The sequence below is a fragment of the Talpa europaea genome (genome assembly GCF_964194135.1).
Source record: "Talpa europaea genome assembly, chromosome: 1".
NCBI lineage: Eukaryota > Metazoa > Chordata > Mammalia > Eulipotyphla > Talpidae > Talpa > Talpa europaea.
The window spans coordinates 65583210-65602919 of NC_140073.1; positions in this window are offsets into that span (position 1 = coordinate 65583210).

Consider the following 19710-nt stretch of genomic DNA (forward strand, 5'->3'; position numbering starts at 1 on the left):
GTAAAAAATATAATAAACCAGAGACACCCTGCAGGGGAGGAGGAGGGAGAGGGATCAGAGGGAGGGAGGGAGGGAGGAGCACAGGGGACTGAGGTGATGGTGCACGGGTGCATTGGTGAAGGAAATTCTATGGGGACTAACCTGGGGGGAGGGGGAAGCAAACGTTTAAAAATGAACAATGATTTAAAAAAAATTTAAAAAATAATATAAAAAATAAAATGCTCTCACCTCTGGAACCTCTGCCCACTTCCCCTGTTGTCTACAACAGAGGTCTAGCTGGAGAAAAGTAGCGTAATTGGTCATTCCCTCAGGGGGCCAAGTGTCACCAGCATTGAGTTTGTACTGGGGCCAGGAGCTTGTGCGAAAGACAAGTTGTTTTCTGTGCAGTGTTTGTGGCTCAAAGAAGTCCCAACGTCTTGAGATGCACTCTGAGGGACTGCAGGAAGACGATAACTTGTTTCCCATCTTAGCCAAAGAAGAGTGTGGAAAGAAGGTGTCCCTTTATCAGTTTGCCCTCTCATTCCTGGGACCAGGGTGTCCCTTAAAGTCTACCCACCCATTCTTTCTTCCCTGCCCTGCGGTCTTTTCTTGGGTGCCATGGGCACTGTAGGGATGTATGTTGTGTCCACTTGAGATGGACCTGACACTGACTGAGTCACCAAAAACCACCGGCCAGGAGGGTCTGAAGAACTGCCTCAGCAAGTGTGGGGAAGCCATACCCTCGTGCCCACGAGGAGGCACAGGCACCCGCAGTCAAACCTGCACTCGTCTTGGGGGCCTTAATGCAACTCGGGCCAGTAGGTGTCCCCAGTAACTTAGCAGCGAGGGGAAAGTGATGGCCATGGGAGCACAGCCCAGGGGATTCCAAAATTAAAGGTGACTAATGAAAGTCATGAGGAGGCCCTGGGCCGACTACAGACCGTGGCATGGGATTGTCCCTGCAGGGGAAGACAGCACAGGATGTGGGCCCAAGCCCAGCCCCCACGGTGGTAGGTCACAGTCACAGTAAGGGGAGGAAACATGGTTTCTCAGTGTAACTGATGGCAGCACACAGGCTTGTCTAGCTCAAGTGCCCACGTCAGCCAGAACCAAACAGGACAGTGAAAAAGGAAGGTGCTGAGGGAAGGGAAGGAGGTCAGAGGAGGGATCCTTGGAGGGAGTCAGGAGGGCGATCCTGAGGGTGATCCGACTCTTTCTGAAAGAAAGTGGTGCTAGAACAGGGCAGAGGAGGGAGGCGAGGAAGCTGCTGTTGTCAGAAGGGCAAAGTTTGGCCAAGTCAGAAGTCTCAAGTGGGAGACAGAAAACAGAATTCACAGAGAATCAGCCAAAAGGAAAGGAAGGAAAGCAGAACTTCTTCAACCCACTCTCCCAACCCTCTGGGGATGGTTCCCCTATATTCGTCCTATAAGTGAGAACCATCTGGTATTTTTCTTTTTCTTTCTGGCTGATTTCACTGAGCATGATCCCTCCAGCTCCATCCATGTTGCTGCAAATGGCATGAGTTTATCTTTTTGATTGCAGAGTATTATTCCATTGTGTATATGTACCACATGTTCTTGATCTACTCATCTGCTTGGGGGCATTTAGTTTGTTTCCATATCTTAGCTATTGTAAAGAGTGCTGCAATAAACACGGGGGTTCAGGTTTCCTTTTGAATTAATGTTTTTGTGTCCTTTGGGAAGATTCCTAGGAGTGGAATTGCTGGGTCATGTGGTAGATCCATTTTTAGAAATTTGACAGTCTTCCATGCAGTTTTCCATAGTGGTTGGGCAAGTTTGCATTCCCACAAGCAGTGTAGGAGAGTTCCTTTTTTCTCCACATCCTTGCCAGCATTTGTTGTTGCCAGTTTTGTTTTGTTTTGTTTTGTTTTTAATATGGACCATTGTCACTGGTGTGAGTACTAGCTCATTGTGGTTTTGATTTGCATTTCCCTGATTGTGAGAAATATAGGGCAACCGAACAAAAGGTCAAAAAAAAAAAAAAAAAGACAAAGCTTGCAGGTAGAGGCCTCCCTGGTGGCGCAGGGGTTAAAGTATCAGTGCAATCAAGCTATCTATAGCCACTGTGGCCTGAATTCGACCCCAGGCCAGGGAGCAACATGGTGCAGCAGACCTGTCTTGTCTAGCCCGCTGCTCCCCTCAGCAGTGTGTTTCAGTCAGTCTGCCTCTTCTGCTCCCTACTCTGTCTCTGGTGAATTCTCTCATCCTCCCACACACCTCTGGCCTGTACCCCAGTTCTTGTATAAATAAATAAATCTTTAAAAAAAAAAAAAAAGAAAGAGGGCCTCCCTGGTGGTGCAGGCGGTTGAGCACAGTGCTGTGAAGCTGTCCGCAGCCTCTGCAGCACAGGTTCAATCCCGGCCAGCCGGTGAGAATCCCATATGGCACAGCAGACCTCTCCTGTCTCGCCCGCTGCTCCCCTCAGCAGTGTATTTCATCAGTCTGCCTGTTCTGTTCCCCGCTCTGTCTCTGGTGGATCCTCTCACCCCCTGCACCTCTGGCCTACACCCCAGTTCTTGTATGCATAAATAAATAAAATAAATCTGAAAAATAAAAAACTTGCTGGCAACAATAGATATGAGGCATACAGAAGGGAAGGGAGGGAGAGGAGTCAAAACAGGGGAGGGAAGAGCACAAGGGGCTGTGGTGACGGTTCACAGGTGATGTGGTGATGGGAGATTTATGAGGACTGCACCTGAGGAGAGAAATCAAATATTGATTTCACAGAATATTGATTTTCACAAAAATAACAATGTAAGAAAACTAAAAAATTAATATTACTTGAAAAAAAAAGAGAAATGATAAAATCCTGGATCTATTGTGCTAAATAAATGTATTTAAAACTCAAAAAAAAAAAAAACCCTAAAACAAAAAGGGATTCTGGATGAACTGAAGCCAATATGCAAAGCCTTTTACCTGAGCCTTAAGTTAGGCAGCTGTGCTAGTCCCCTAGGTGAATGTCTGCTGCCTAAAAGATTGTGGAAGAAACTACAGAAAGGAGAGGTGTGCATAGAAGAGAGAGAATAGATGGACAGAACAGAACACACACCAGGGCTGACATCCAACAGGACTGTCAGGAGCCGAAAGGTCTTTGACCCCAGTTCAAGTCCCTGCTGGGTGTACCCAGCCAGGGTCTATCAGTCAGGGGCCAGTCCAGCTTCTCACAGCAGCCTGGGAACTTGAGACAGTGGAGATGGTGCTCAGCAGGTGGTCAGCCAATCTAGCTGCAGGAAAGGGAGAGAGAGCACAAGAGAGAGAGCACAGTCCATGCCCTGCTTACCCCCTGAAGAGCTGAAATCTCAATGGGCCCTCCAAATATTGCACCATGTCAGCTGGGCTCTTGTCTCGTGCCATGAAAATTGAGGACATGGACTGCGAGGAGTGAGTTTTAGAGAGTGTATCCAGGCAACAGGAAAGCACAAAAGCTCCCTGTGGTGACAAGGAGGGGGAACCTGAAAAGGGTTACCCCTGGACGCTCATGTTTAGGGTCTTTTTTTATACCAGTTACAGCTTTCTAAGGAGTCTCTAGCTGTTGAATACATGCACGGGGAGGTAGCTTGCCAAAGATTAACACACATGCAGCTCAAAATGGGGGATCACCATCCTCCCCTCTCCTGCTGTCATGAGCATTTGAGGCTGTTTCCTGCTTACAGCGCAGGGCCTGTCATTTTCCATTTTCTGGTAACATTTGCACTGTCTGTGGGCCTCTACCTTGTCTGCCTGACCAGAATCCATTTCACTGCCTGGCTTCAAAGTCCGCGCCGCTCTTTCTGTGCTGATTCTCAAAGGGCTGGTTTGACCAGGTCAAGGAGAGGCCTGGGGCAAGGAGGGCAGGGCAGGCCCACAGGGGACCTAGGAGCTGGCCCCGTCTCACCACTAGATGGAGCTGCTGACTGGCCAGCCAAGGCCAATGCTGGGTCAGCTGGTCTCTATGCCCCGCTATTCCCATAAGCAGATGCCAGGAGCATCCTTTAAAGCCACCTAGAGGAGTTCCCACAAGGCAGAATTCGGAGGCTGAAGGGACCTTGAGACCTCCTGTCTCAGGACATGCATTTTTAGTCCTCAAAGGTTGCAGTGGAAGTGGGGTTGAGGTGGGGTGGGGTGGCAAAAAGGTTTCTCTTGGCAGCATGTCTATGAAGATAATCCTGGAATTGTGTGATTAATTTTTAATTTATATTATTTTTCCTGCAAATTTAATTTTGAAAACTTTCAAGCCTATAGAAAAGTTGAAAAATAAAGTGCAATCAACATCAGCTACCTCACCTAGATGCACAGCTTGTTAACATGTGGTCATGTGTGCTTATGGCCGGGATCTGTTTCGTCTCTTTCTCACACCATGTGTGATGTGTGTGTGTGACTGTGGCTTGTGTGGGTGTGTGAGTATGCCTATGAAGGTCAGTGTGAATGTGTGTGAACCATGTGGACGTCTCAGCAGACATTACACTTCTCTGAATATTTCAGCATGGTTCCCCTAAAAAAGGTCATTCTGACCTAACCACACTGCTGCTCTTGGTGGTATTACTTTTTGAGAAAAGAAGGGGAAGGAAAATGTATCTGGTGTAAGGACATGAAAATCCTCCATGCATTCTGGTTGCCAAGAATGAAAACACCTAAAAAGCTATTTTAAGAGCCTCAGCCTCAGGGCCTCCCCTGGTGGCACAGCAGTGAGCACTGGGCTGCAAAGCTGCCCACAGCCTCTGCAATGCCAGTTCAATCCCCGGCCACTGGAGAGGGTCCCACATGGCGCGCAGACCTCTCCTGCTGCCCGCTGCTCCCCTCAGCAGTGTACTTTGTCAATCTGCCTGTTCTGCTCCCCACTCTGGCTCTGGTGAGTTCTCCCACCCTCCCGTGCTTCTGACTGTACCCAGTGCTTGTATAAATACATAAATAAATCTTAAAAAAAAAAAGAAAAGAAAAAGCTCTTTGCACTACAGCAGAGCATTAAAAAAAAAAAAAAAAGCCTCAGCCTTGTTCTCTAGCTTGGCACAAAATTTCAGGCTTTGTTGTGGATGAGGCTCTTGAGGAGAGGCCTGTGGCAGCTCCCAACGGCCACTGTCCTTTGCACCCCCTGGTCGAGGGGGCTATTTATTACAGCAACAAGACTTTGATGAACTGTGGGCAGGCCCTGGGGAAGCCAGGAAGTTTCTGCTCGCATGGAAGTGACCACTGAGAGCCTATCTGGGCCCCTGTCCTCTCTTTAGCCTTGCTGGTCAGACCCCTCCATCCCACGCCAGAGGCTGAGGCTGGTTATCATCAGACCTCGTGATTTTGAATGCAGAAGAGCCAAGCCTAGCCTTGCCACATAGGGCAGGAAGGTAAATACACTCAAACTGTTCTAGAAACAAAGAAAAAATACAGGGTCGCCCTGGTGGCAGAAGGTGTTAAGTCTCAATACTATGAAGTTATTGGTGGCCACTATGGCATGAGTTCGATCCCTGGCCAGGGAGTTATCCACATGGCGCAGTAGACCTGTCCTGTCTCACCCGCTGCTCCCCTCAGCGGTGTATTTCAGTCAGTCTGCCTGTTCTGCTCCCCACTCTGTCTCTGGTGAAAGCTTTCACCCCTGCCCCTCACCGCCGCACCTCTGGTCTACACTGCAGTTCTTGTATGCATAAATAAATAAAATAAATATTTTTTTAAAAAAGAAAAAACATAGCTACATTCAGTCAAGTGCCCAGGTAATGCAAAACTTCCAGGAGTGAACTCAAAGGAATGGGTAGGAGGTGCACTGTCTGCCCACCAACGTGGGGTCACTGGGATCTCAGTGCTGGGGGTGCCTGGTCTCACGGGCTGTCTCCTACAACCTTTCAGATGCCGCTGCTGACCTTAGTGGTCTCCTCTCTGGGATGAGGGTAGAAGCGGCACCTATGAGGGTGCAGGCCGTGGCTCTGGATGTGGTCTTCCTCAGCCAAGTCACCTGCCCTCTGGAAGCAGGGTGATTTCTGGGTTCTCTAATCTCAGGAACATTCTGGGGATGCAGAGTAGCTGTTTGTCTTCTCTTCCTCTGCAGCCAGCCCTGACTTCTTTGCCTTTGAAAACACACTGCTATTCATTTTGCCCTCCATTGTGATAGGCAGACCTTCAGGGAACTTGGCCATGGCCTTCCTGTATCCACATCTCAGTGGGCCCAACCGGGAGGGATTTCAGGGGTAGACAGTCACTCACCACTCCTCCTGCAGATGTCCGCTCTTTAGAGGTGAAGCCAATGAGTAATCCTGGGGCCGAGGCAAGACCAAGGGTGTCTGGTCACTGCCATGGGAGAGTGGTTTGCTAACTTTTTGGTCTCAGGAATGGTTAAAAATTATAGAAGACCCTACAGTGCTTTAGTAGATGTGTATTTCATCTTAGACATTTACCATATTAGCGTATGTCTCAGCCTCAGGAAAAACCTGATCAGAAGAGGGGGTATGGTAATAAAATGATTCTCTCCCTTTTAGCAATCTGACAATAGAGTGAGCTGTGGACCCCCGGGGGAGTTGACTGGAGTCCTCAGACTCTGACCTCCTAGACTCTCTCTGCCCTGCGGAGCTGTTTCTGTGTTTCCACTTCTGTGCATTTCACCACAGCTCCCTCAGCTACCCCCCTGGGGGGGTCCCCAACAGAGCAGGGAGGGGTCCAAAGAGGTGTCTTTTGAGTCTCAAAATGAGCTCTACCACTTCTGGTCTCTGGCTCTATGCCCCCACCTGGGCCTCGAACCCCTCTGAAGTATCTAGTTGTGGATGGACTTGGCCCCCAACACAGTGGTGAGGGCCCCCAAGGGGCTTAACCCCCACCCTGAGGGATGCAGGTTTGTTCTCAGGATGGGAGCGCAGGGCATGGAAAGCTATGTAAACAAACCCTGCTTATTTCCTGGCTAATTAAGACTATGGCCTAAAGTTTTTTGTTTTTGTTTTGTCTTGTCAGTTCTTCCCAAATGTATTCTTTGTTGAAAAGATACATAAACAACTCATTTGTTCACTTTTAACTTCCATATCCATGAGACCTTCACATGCATGGAATTACATTTGTTTTCTTTTTTTTTTTTCTCTCCTGTTAATCTGTCTTGCGTCCTGTTAATCTGCTGAAAGAACCAAGAGTAATAAGGGAAAATTTCCCTCCTGATAGCCCATGGTTGACATTTTTTCACTCTAAAATACCAACAAATCAAATTCTTTAACTTTGTCACCAAACTCATCAGAAAGATCTTCAACTATTAGGAGCCTGGCAAGCTCAGGATGGTAAATACAACTTTTACAAAGTTCCAATCTTCCTTGAATGCTTGAATTTCATCATTGGCTGCAAATACTGTCATTGGTTTTTCCTTGAAATGACAGATTCACTTTCTTAGTTTTCGAAGAAATATCTGGCAAACCCCAAGTCTGAATAATCATTGTCAGTTATTTTTCATGAAAAAATTATATTCCATCAACTCTCTACACAAATGGTCCCACCAGTGCTGCTTTGAGACAATGTCCTAGTTGAGCATCATTTAATACAATTGATATATTTTATTGCTTCATCCAGGAGAATCTTTAGAGGAATTGGTAACTTTTTAACAAATGTGAGTGTGTGTGGTAGAAAAGCAAATGACCACAGTTTGCAGTCACTGCCTGAGTTTTGCAAAGGCCCAGCCGTTTGTGACCCTCCTTGTGTGAATGCCAACACAATAAAAGAGACAAGTAACATTTCGGTATTATTTTAACCTCACGAACCCATTAGGGTTCTATACTTTGAAAACCTTCAGATGGAAATATCTGAAAGCCAGTGATGGATATCTTCTCTCAATGTCTCCTTAGCATGACTCCCAAGGTCCTTCAGCAGACGTTTCTTAAACACTTGTGAACTGAATGGTTGGCATTTGTGGGGCGGGTTTAGGGAACAGAGTGGGGATAATGTCCTTGTCACTGGGAAGTCAACACCCAGAGTCTGAGGGTGCTTCTCGCATACTGATGGATCTGGGGGTAGTGGCCACGCACTGTTATTTAAAAAAAAAACAAAAAACTTTTAATTCTGCCACAAGGGAACTGTAGTGGCAGGATGGCCACTGAGCAGGTTTTCTATGACCCAGCAGACAGGTAAAGGAGAGTCCTGGAGCCCTGGTGGCTTTCTTAGCCTTTTATTGAGCTTTACAGCAGCAACCAGGTACACGGCAGGCAGAGGTGCCCCGGGGCCAGGAGGCCGGCAGGCCGCCAAGTTCTGGGCAAGTCTTTACTCTGGGCTTCTCCGTCCTTTTTTCGCCCCTTCTCTGGCCCATTCTCTCTCCTGCCTCTCTCCTGCTTCTGCTTCTCTCGGTGACTCTCTCAATACCCCTCCCATGGCCCAGAGGAGTAAACAAGACAGCTTGCAACAAAGTAACAACTGCAGGTACCTTTCAGGTGGGGCAATCCTGATGGTGGGAGGGCAGAAAAGCCTGAAAAACCATTTACCTACAGGAACTAAATGAAGGACTGTCACACCAGGGCAGAAAGGTAGCCCCAGTGTAAGAGGAGGAAGCCCACAGGCACTCTACGCACTTCTGGCTTCCACTTAAAACAATCAAGGTGGGACTCCTGCCCTTGGATCACCCTGAGCTCCATTGCTTTGTGGATTCCAGATACCTCTGCAAAATGGTTTGGGGAGGGCCAGGGGAAAGGAGGCTCCCCCTAGGAGGTTACTGGGGGTGCTGGCTCCTATGACTGCACTGGAATCACAGGGGAATGTGTCACTGAACCGGGAAGGGATGGCGCCATGGGGCAGAGGCCTCACTCTCCTGCAGTCCTGGAGCCCCTGTCTGCCCTGCATTGCTGCTCTGTTTTTAAATCACATATCTGCATGTGCATACATATGTGCATTACAAACTAAGCCCAAATGTAGCCATTAAAACAGCATATCTGTATTATTTCAGATCTGGGGTCAGGGATCTGAACATGGCTGGGGCGTCCCTAGCAGCCCTGTTCCAGGCCTCCCCCAAGAACCTAAGGGTCACCACCTTGGCTGTACAATAAGTAAACATTGCACATTGAACTTGTAAAGTAAATTACACTAAATTCATTAAATATATTTGAGTGACTTTTTGATCTTCTCATTCTGAGAGAGGTGTCCCAGCCCCTGAGGAAACTCTTTCGGCCTTGCTTCCCTCTGGGAGTCACTTAGCAAATCACCGCTGTTTTCCTGAGCAGCAGTGATTCTGATTCTGGGCCCACATCCTTCGGGGTTACCTTGCCCTAACCCCAATGTCCTGCCCTCCAACCCTGGCACTCTGTCCAGGCATGTGCTCTAGGTAAGCACCCTGTGTCCTGTAGATTTAAAGAGCTGGAAGGTGGCAGATGAACAAGCCTGTCCCCAGTCTAGCTGTACTTCTCATCGGCTTTTCAAAAGTGTCCTCTGTCCTCCAGCCAGCAGACTGGGGAAGCTTGTCTAAAAGCTTCCCAGCTGATTCTAATGCATGACTGGCGTGAATCTGGTTTGATTTGTATGTTTGTTCATTCCTTAATATTGATTATTCAGTAGGGAGACCAGGGAAGATGTTTTGAGATATAGGTGGGAAGGAGTGATTTGTATCCACATATGGGGATGCAATTAAAAAGTTATATTTTCTATGGATCTGACATATATAAAGTCACCTGTCACTTAACCATGGGGGGATATGTTCTGGGAAATTTGTTATTAGGTGACGTTGTCTTTGTGTGAGTGTCAGTTACACAGATCTTGATGGCAGAGCCTGATACACAACTAAGGTTAAATTAGAACAAACCAACCAAGCAACCAACCCAGGAAAACGTCATAATGAATGACTGCTTACAGTTAGGCAGAAAACTCTCTAAATAGAAGAAAAATATTGATCAAATTACTAATATAATGGCATTTGCATGATGACAAAGTGGGTGATTTTAATTTGTCTTTCCCTCGAAAATTTTCTTTTTCTCCTCTCAGGTGTAGTCCCCATAAAATTCCCACCACTAATTCACCCGTGCACCATCACCACAGTCCCTTGTGCTCTCCCCTCTCCTGTTTTGACCTCTCTCCCTCTCCTTCCCTGCAGAATGTCTCTGATTTATAGTTGCTTGCTAATTTTGTTTTTTTAATTTATTATAATTATTTTTTTTTCTTATTCCTTACTTGGTTCCCCTACATTCCTCCTATAAGTGAAATCATCTGATAGTCTTCTTTTTCTTTCTGGCTTATTTTGTCGAGCATGATCCCTTCCAGCTCCATCCATGCTGCTGTGAATGGCATGAGTTCATCTTTTTTGATTGCTGAGTAATATTCCATCATGTCTATGTACCATATCTTCTTGATCCAGTCATCTACTTGGATTGTTTCCACAGCTTAGCTATTGTAAATAGTGATGCAATAAACATAGGGGTGCAGGTATCTTTTTGAATTAGTGTTTTTGTGTCCTTTGGGTAGATTCCTAGGAGTGGGATTGCTGGGTAATATGGGAGCCCCATTTTCAGTAGTTTGAGGGAACTCCACACAGCTCTTCATAGTGGTTGGACTAGTTTGCACTCCCACCAGCAGCGTAGGAGAGTTCCTTTTTCTCTAAATCCTTGCCAACATTTGTTGTTGCTAGTTTTTTTAATATGTGCCATTCTCCCTGGTCTAAGGTGGTATCTCATTGTGGTTTTGATTTTCATTTCCCTGATGACAAGTGATGATGAACATTTTTTCATATGCCTGTTGGCCATTGGCATTCCCTCTTTGGAGAAGTGTCTTTTTTGCTCTCCTGCCCCTATATATTTTTTAACAACATAATATTTTTAATAGTATAATTTTTTTTAATATTAAGTGTTATCCTAACACTGAGATTTATTTATTTTTAAAATTTATTTTATTTACTTATTTTTATATATTTTACATCAACTTTCATTTTTTTACGATGTTTGCTTTCTTTTCTCAGGTGTAGTCCCCATAGAATTTCCACCACCAGTTTCACCCGTGCATCATCATCAACAGGGGAAATGCAAATCCTCACCGTGTTTGGACTGGATTGTTTACTTCATTTTTGTCAGGTCAGCTCTCTGTAGATCTTTGTGATAAGTCCCTTATCAGCAGTATTGTGTGCAAAACTTTTCTCTCCATCAGTAGGGTGTCTCTTTGTTTTGGTTAACAGATTTTTTTTTTTTTTTTCCTGTACAGAAGCCTTTTAGTTTGATGTAATCCCAGCTGTTCATCTTTTCCTTCACTTTCTTTTCTTGGAGAATGTGTCTTTAAAGATGTTACTGTGATGTATGTCATATAGTGTTTTGCCTATATTTTCTTCTATATATTGTATGGTTTCAGGTCTTATGCCTAATTCCTTTATCCATTTTGAGTTGTTTCTTGTGCATGGTGTGAGGTAGTGGTCTAGCTTCATTCTTTTGCATGTAGCAGCCCAGTTTTCCCAGCTCCATTTACTGAACAAACTGTTCTTTCATTCCGTATTCTTTGGTCCTTTGTCAAAGATTATTTGTCCATAAAAACGTGGGTTTATTTCTGGGTTTTCTATTTGATTCCATTGGTCTGTGTGTCTGTTTTTGTTACAGTACCATGCAATTTTAATTATTATGGCTTTGTAGTATAGTTTGAAGTCTGGCCGTGTGATACCTTCATTCTCCTTCTTTTTAGTCCAGAGAGCTTAGGCTATTTGAGGTTTTTTTGTGGTCCCATATGAATTTCATCGATATTTGTTCTATTTCCTTGAAGAATGTCATTGAAATTTTTATTGGAATAGCACCGAATCTGTAAATTGCTTTTGGTAGGGTGGCCATTTTGATAATGCTAATTCTTCCAATCCATGAACAGGGGATGTCCTTCCATCTTTGTATCTTCTTCTATTTCTTTTAACAATTTCTTATAATTTTCTTTGTAAAAGTCCTTCACTTCTTTTGTTAGGTTTACTCCCAAGTATTTGATTTTTTTTTTATTTCTTCTTCAGATTGATCATTTGCTTATTAGAAGGCTACTGATTTTTGTGTGTTGATTTTGTATCCTGCTACTTTATTAAACTGGTCGATTATTTTGATTAAATTTTCTGTGGAATTTTTAAAATTCTCTTTGTATATTATATCATGTGCAAATAGTGATAGTTTTACTTCATTCCCTATTTGGACTCCTTTTATATCTTTCTCTTGTCTTATCACTCTGGCTAGGGCTTCCATTATTACATTGAAAAGCAATGGTGAGAGTGGACATCCTTATAGTGTTCCAGATCTTAAGGGAAAGGTTTTCAGCTTTTCATCATTGAGAATGATATTGGCTGTGGGTTTGTCATATATGGTTTTTATTATGTTAAGGTATGTTCCTTCTATCCCGAGAATTTCAAGGGCCTTCATCATAAAAGGATGTTGCACTTTGTCAAATGCTTTCTAAAACCATATCAGTATCAATCATATCAATATCAATCATATCAATAGATGCTGAGAAAACATTTGACAAAGTTAAAATTTTCTTTAAAAGTTCATAATGAGGGCCTCCCCTGTTGGCACAGCGGTTGAGCACTGGGCTGTAAAGCTGCCCACAGGCTCTGCAGCACCAGTTCAATCCCCGGCTGCCTGCGAGGGTCCCACATGGAGGGCAGACCTCTCCTGCCACACCCGTTGCTCCCCTCAGCAGTGTACTTCGTCTGTCTGCCTGTTCTGTTCCCCGCTCTGGCTCTGGTGAATTCTCTCACCCTCCTGTGCTTCTGACTGTACCCAGTGCTTGTATAAATAAATAAATAAATCTTTTAAAAAAAAAAGTTCATAATGATTTGGAAGTGGGAAAAATTGAAAGAAAATTAAAGTTGAAAAGAAAATATATTGTGTGTGAACATAATAAAAAATATCTCTGTGTTAATTTTCTGTTGTTGCATTACAAATGAAGCCCAAATGCAGCAGCTTAAAACACATTATCTATACTATCTCACTCCGGGCTCAGGGATCTGGGCATGACTGAGGGGGTCCCTAGCAGCTCAGTTCCAGGCTTCCTCCAAGAGTCCTCTTGCCCCCAGGGTCACCACTGTGGCTGTACAATAAGTAAGTATTACACATTGAATTTGTAAAGTAAATTACACCAAATTCATTAAATACATTTGAGTGTATTGTTGTTCTTGTCACTTTTTTGGGGGGGGGTATTGTATAACATTTCTAAATTTCTTCATTTTTGTCTCTGCTCTCCTTTTCTTCTCTTAATCCTCCCACCTCAGTCTAAACATGCTGTGCTAATACAGACTTCGTGAGCCCTGAGTTTTGTGTTGCAGGGCTTGGTCTTCTTGGTAGCATACATTGTATATTTGGAATCAGTCACAGTAGTGCTTGGAGAAGGGGTTAACAGAATTTCTTGGCAGTAAATATCTTTATTACTCATCTGCATAATCAGGCATGATGGCATGGGGGTGTTGTTTATGCATTTTATTAAGGCACAAGATAAGCTCTGCAATAGAAAAAACCTGCCACTTGTAAAGATGAAAGCTAACTAAGCAAAGGCACACTCCCTTTAACTGGGATGTTGGTGACTACTCCCAGCCTCTAGGGAGCTCCTCCAAGTGTCCAGCAAGGCCTTCAGGTCTTTCTCCATCTTGGATTGGCTGACCTACCCCCAGACTGGCTCCTAGTGGGCAGAGTGGGGCAGGACCATGAATCTGACTTTCCTGTTATCAGCTAATGCTTTTTTGGAGAGTGCCATGGCCAGCCCTCAGGGAGATGCTTCCTTCTGTGCCCAGAGAAGCAGCCTTGTTGTAGGGTCCGCCCCTGATGCTCTCTTCCACTCCCTCCGCAGGCACGATGACTGTGAAGTGTGCACAGTGTGGTTATGTTTTCTAAGTTTACTTGACATAGGACTTGAGAGTCACATTGTGGAAGAGAATTCTAGGGAATAAGTGGACATTCCTGAAAAAGCTTTTGGCATCCAGAGGATAATCACGTGTGCCTTGGGGTACATACATATAAACCTGTTATAAGCTTTGCTTCTCTAAAGACTTGAGACATTACTGCTTAAACTCAGGATCACAAATCGTCCACCAATGGGTTCTTCATTGTTATGAATATGTACAAAAATGTTTACAATAAAAATGGGGAATGACCAAAGGTCAAAGGAAGATTTAAGCATGGGATAGATGATCTCACCAGCTCTGTGACTCTTAGGAATGCACTGGTCAGCTGAACCTGAGTTGTGTAACATTTCCTGATTATTAGGAGTGAGAAGGAAGAGGGCCCGGCCTTCTCCAGACACACAGGGGAGACATGGTCTGGCTCCCAGTAGATATAGAGGAAGAGCTTCCCTGACAGTGTAATCCCAAATATCAAATGCCCACCTAGTGGTCAAGAAATTGTAGTGTTTTAACCGTGATTAACCACCATGCATTTGAAATGGCTGGTAAAAGAACTCTGTATTGTGTACATATGTTATCGAATATGTATATATAATATATAATACATGATATGCTCTCATATATAACATGTGTTATATGGATACTGTGAAATATGCATATTCCCATATTTCATATCTGTATTTCAGTATCCATATATATGTTATATGGATACTATGGATACTATGAAAAAAGATATACAAAGTCTATAAACCTTTAGCTAGACTCAAAAAGAGAGAAAGAAAACTTTTATAGAATTAGAAATGAGGAGGGGAAATTATGACAGATAGCACAGAAATACGAAAGATCATAAGAGACTACTATCAACAACTATATGCCAATATGTTTAATAATCTTGACCAAACGGACAAGCCAGGAAGAAGTAGAAAAATTGTATATTATCCAATATGAAAACTGAAGCAGTATTTAAAAATCTCCTCCAAAACAAAAGTCCAGGACCAGATGCCTTTACAAGTGAATTCTATCAAAGAAAAACTTGTACTTATTTTATTCAAACTTTTTCAGAAAAACTAAAGAAGGAAAACTTTCTAATACATTCTGTGAGACCAATATTACTCTAATACTAAGAGTAGACAAGGACATCACTAAAAGAAATACTGCAGACCAAATATTTCTCCTGACCATAGATGCAAAAATTCTCAAGAAAAAATACTAGCAAACCAAATTCAACAATATATTTAAGGGGTCATACACCATGACTAAATGGGATATATTCCTGGGATATAAGGATGATTTAACATACACAAATCAAATAATGTAACACACTATATGAACCAAAGGATGAACAAAAAAAAAATCATATAATCATGTCAGTAGATGCAGAGTAAGCATTTGACAAAATATAGCATCCATTTATGATAAAAATTTTTAACAGATGGGTATAGAAGGATCATACCTCAACATAATAAAGATCATATACTGTAAACCAATAGTCAATATCATGCTCAGTGGTAAAAAAGGGGAAGATTTTCCTTTATGATCACAAGCAAGGCAAGGATTTCCACTCTCATAACCTCTATTTAATTTATTATTAGAGCTCTTACCCTGAGCTATTAGACAACAACAAAAAATAAAATCAGTAAAGGTTGGAAAAGAAGTGAAATTATCATTATCCATAGACAATATGATGATAAACAGATAATACTAAAGAAGCCAACAACAAAAAAAAACTATTAAAAATGATGAATGCATGCAATAAAATGACAAGTTACAAAATTAATATGCAAAAAACTGTTGCATTATTATATGCAATTAACAAGCAAGAAAAAAGAAAATAATACCATTTATAATCACATAAAGAATTAAATACCTAGGAATAAACTTAACAAAGGAAGTAAAGCATCTACATGATGAAAAATGTAAGAAACTATTAAAAGATATATAACAAGACAGAAAAAGAATGAAAGATATCCCATGCTCATGGAATGAGAGAACTAATATAGTCAAAATGACAATCCTGCAAAATAGCAATATACAGATTCAATCCTTACTAAAACACCAATGCTATTTTTAAAGACAATAGAACAAAAATACTAAAATTTATATGGAACCACAAAAGACCTTGTGTCGCTAAGCAATTTTGAGAAAAAAGATCAGGTGATTTTAAACTAATTATAAAGCATGGTAATTAAAATAGTATGGCATGGGAACAAAAATAAACACATGAACCAATGGAACAGAATTGAGAGCCCAGAAATAAATCCACACATATATCAATACCTCATTTATGACAAAAGAACAAGGGAGAAAGGAAAATCTCTTCAACAAATGGTGTTGCGAAAACTAGACAGTTACATGTGAAAAAATGAAGTTGAATCATTTTATAACTCCATACACAAAAATAAATTAAAAATGAATTAAAGAAATGGATGTAAGACCAGAAACCTTAAAATATATAGAAGAAAATATAGGTGTATGTTACATGACATCAATGATAGAGATGTCTTTGAGGACTTGACTCCAATGAGTAGGGAAATTAAAGCAAAACTAAGGAAGTAGGGCAACATCAGATTACAAAGTGTTTTTACAGTGAAAGAAAATATCAACAGCCTAAAAAGGATTGCTGACTGAATGGTTAAAGATATTTGTTCATCACACATTTGATAAGGGGATGATACCCAGGGTAAATAGAACACTCATCTAATTTAACAACAAAAAGTAAACAACCCAATTGAAAATGAATAGAAGAGATGGATGAACACTTTTTTGCTGCACCTCCCCCTGTAGTGACCCTCAGGGCTAATGGCTGTTGCCATGGTCCCTGAGGTCCGATGTGGGCAAGGAACCATGCGCGCAGGGGGAGAACAGCAAACTCCCTAAGATGCAGAGAAGCTGAATGCCTGCCAAGAGAGAACGACCACCAGAAGCCGCCACAGAGATGATTAAAAGAAATGCTGACCACCTGGAACCTTATCTCGCTTTCTCAAGGCCCACAAACTTTATTCTGCTACAACTGTCTTTCTAAAATCTTTCCTTTTTCTGGTCATTGATTGCTAATTAAAAAACATACGTAATTTAATAATTAGGCTAATGCAAATGAAACATTACTAAACACTGTGTTATAATAATAGAATTGTTGGTTTAATAATCTTTCTATTATGTGCTTGACTTTATACCTTTGATATTTACTGCATTATAAAATAAATTCACCCATGACAATTAATTATGAGTAAAAACGAGTAGGTAATAGTGATAGTGCAACTAGAAAATAATTATATAGAACAGTAGAAAGAATTTATAGCCTGTCCAATTAGGAATGAGGCTAGGTCCAGATGTAACTTTGGACATAAATCACTGCCCTGTCAATTAAGCTAAGCCTATGAGCAAACTGATCTCTTTGATGTTCACTGTTCCTATGCCTTTAGAAAAAACATATATATACTGACCACTAGCTTAATAAAGGCGCACTCAGATTTACACTCTCTCTTGAAGTGTGTCTGTTTGTCATTTCTTTAACCGAATCCCTGACCACCCTGCGCAGTCTCTCAACCCTGAGACGGCCTCATCGTCTACTGCTGTGCTGGTCCGCGGCACTTTTTGAAAGAGAATATACAGATGATCAACAGGTAAATGAAAATATGTTCAACATTATTTATTAGAGAAATGCAAATCAAGACAATATGTTACCACACACCTGTGAGAATGGCTTATATGAAAGATTTTGACAAATGTTGGTAAAGATGTGGAGAAAAAGGAACCCTCATACACTATTGGTGGTAAATTGGTACAGCTGTTGTCTATAGCAGAATGAACCTTCTGCAAAAAAAGTAAAAATAGAGCTACCATACAATCCAGCATCCTCAGTTTTGGTTATACATCTGAAGAATATGACATCATCAACTTGAAGATCTATGTGCATCTCAGTGTTTATGGAAGCAACCAAAATGCTAGTGAGTAGATTATTGAATAAAGATGTTGTATATATACATAAAATACTATTTAACTGTAAGAAAAGTGAAATTTTTTCATTTGCCATAAAATGGAAGGGACCCAATGGAATTAGTTGAATTGAAATTAGCCAGAAAGATAATGACAATAGTTGTATAATTTCATATACATGTGCAATATGTATACATATATTTAAAAGATGTATTTATTTATGTATACAAGCACTGGGGTGTAGGCCAGAGGTGGGGAGAGGTGAGAGGATTCACCAAAAACAGAGTGGAGAGCAGAACAGGCAGACTGACCAAAATACACTGCTGAGGGGAGCAGAGGGCGAGACAGGAGAGGTCTGCTGCCCTATGTGGGTAGTTCCTTGGCCAGGGATGGAACTCATGCCACAGTGACTGGTGATAGCTTGATAACACTGAGACTTTAATTCCTGTGCCATCAGGGAGCCCTTACATGTGCAATATAAAGAAGGTAAGTGGATAAACAGACAAAACAAAATTTACAAAAATCAGTAGAATTGAAAACTGAAATGAGGTTAGCAGCAGACGTGGAGAGGACAGAGGGTGATGTTTAAAGGTGGTAGATGATAATGGATGGTGGTGGATGCTTTGTTTTAAAGAAATAAAAAATTAAAAGCTCTAAACATTTCCTGGGCATCTAGAAGGCTATGCTGTGGCACTGTGAACAAGCTTAGGGGTGGCTGCAGTGTCAAGAATACCTGAGGAGGTCCAAGTTTTCACCTTTGGCTGAACTTAAGACTCTGTTCAAGCAGGAAGTGTAGTCTAGGGTTAGAGAGGTAAATTTCCTAGCATAGTGTTGAAAGTTCACACACATACACATGTGCACACACATGCACACACACAATCACTCAGCCAAATCTGAGAGACTTATTAGCTCTGGATTTTTGAAGAAAACTATGCTAAATCATTAATTGATCATTAGGCTGACTGAGAAGTAACTTCAGTGGCCACAGAAGAAAAAAAAATAGCTGCTATGGAGAATTAATTCAAAAAAGCACCAAACAAAACAAAAACCAGCTGCAACAAACCAGAATAAACACAGTGAAGAGTGAAATCTGATTTTCAGAATTGCTCTACTTATTATTTGAAATATCCAGTTTTCAACCATATTTGTTAGACAAGAAAGAAAACAAGAAAGTATGGCCCATTACAGGACAAAGATAGAAACCAATAAGAACTGTCCCTGAGGAAAACTAGACATTGGACTCACTAGACAGACTAAATTAGCTATTTTTTTTTAAAGATTTATTTATTTATTTGTACAAGCACTGTGTACAGTCAGAAGCACAGGAGGGTGAGAGAATTCACCAGAGCCAGAGTGGGGAACAGAACAAGCAGATGGATGAAATACACTGCTGAGGGGAGTAGCGGGCACGGCAGGAGAAGTCTGCGTGCCATGTGGGACCCTCATCCGGTGGCCAGGGATTGAACCGGCGCTGCAGAGGCTGCGGGCAGCTTCACAACCCAGTGCTCAACCGCTGCACCACCTGGAAGGCCCTAAATTAGCTATTTTAAATGTGTTCAAAGAATGAAAGGAAATCATGAGATACTGAAAGTATGGGCATGACGCAACAATGAATAGAAATTTATATAAACAGATAGAAATGATAATATAATGGCTATATTATATATAATAATAACCTCTATCTTTTATTTGTTGTCACGTCATTATCATACTTTCTTTTATGTGTCTCTGTATCTGTCTATCTATCTATCTATCTATCTATCTTGCAAGCCAAATAACAATTCTGGACTTGAAAAGTACAATAATTAAAACAAAACCTTCACTAGAAGGGCTCAAGGACACATTTGAACAGACAGAAGGAAAAAGAAAATTAATTGAAAGGTAGGCCAGTGGAGATTATTCTTCCTGAGAAACAGAAAGAAAAAGAAATGAAGAAAAATGAAGAAACCTCACAGAACTGTGGGCACCATCAAAAATACCAACACATGCACAATACAGTCCCTGCAGCAGAAGATAGTAAGGGCAGGG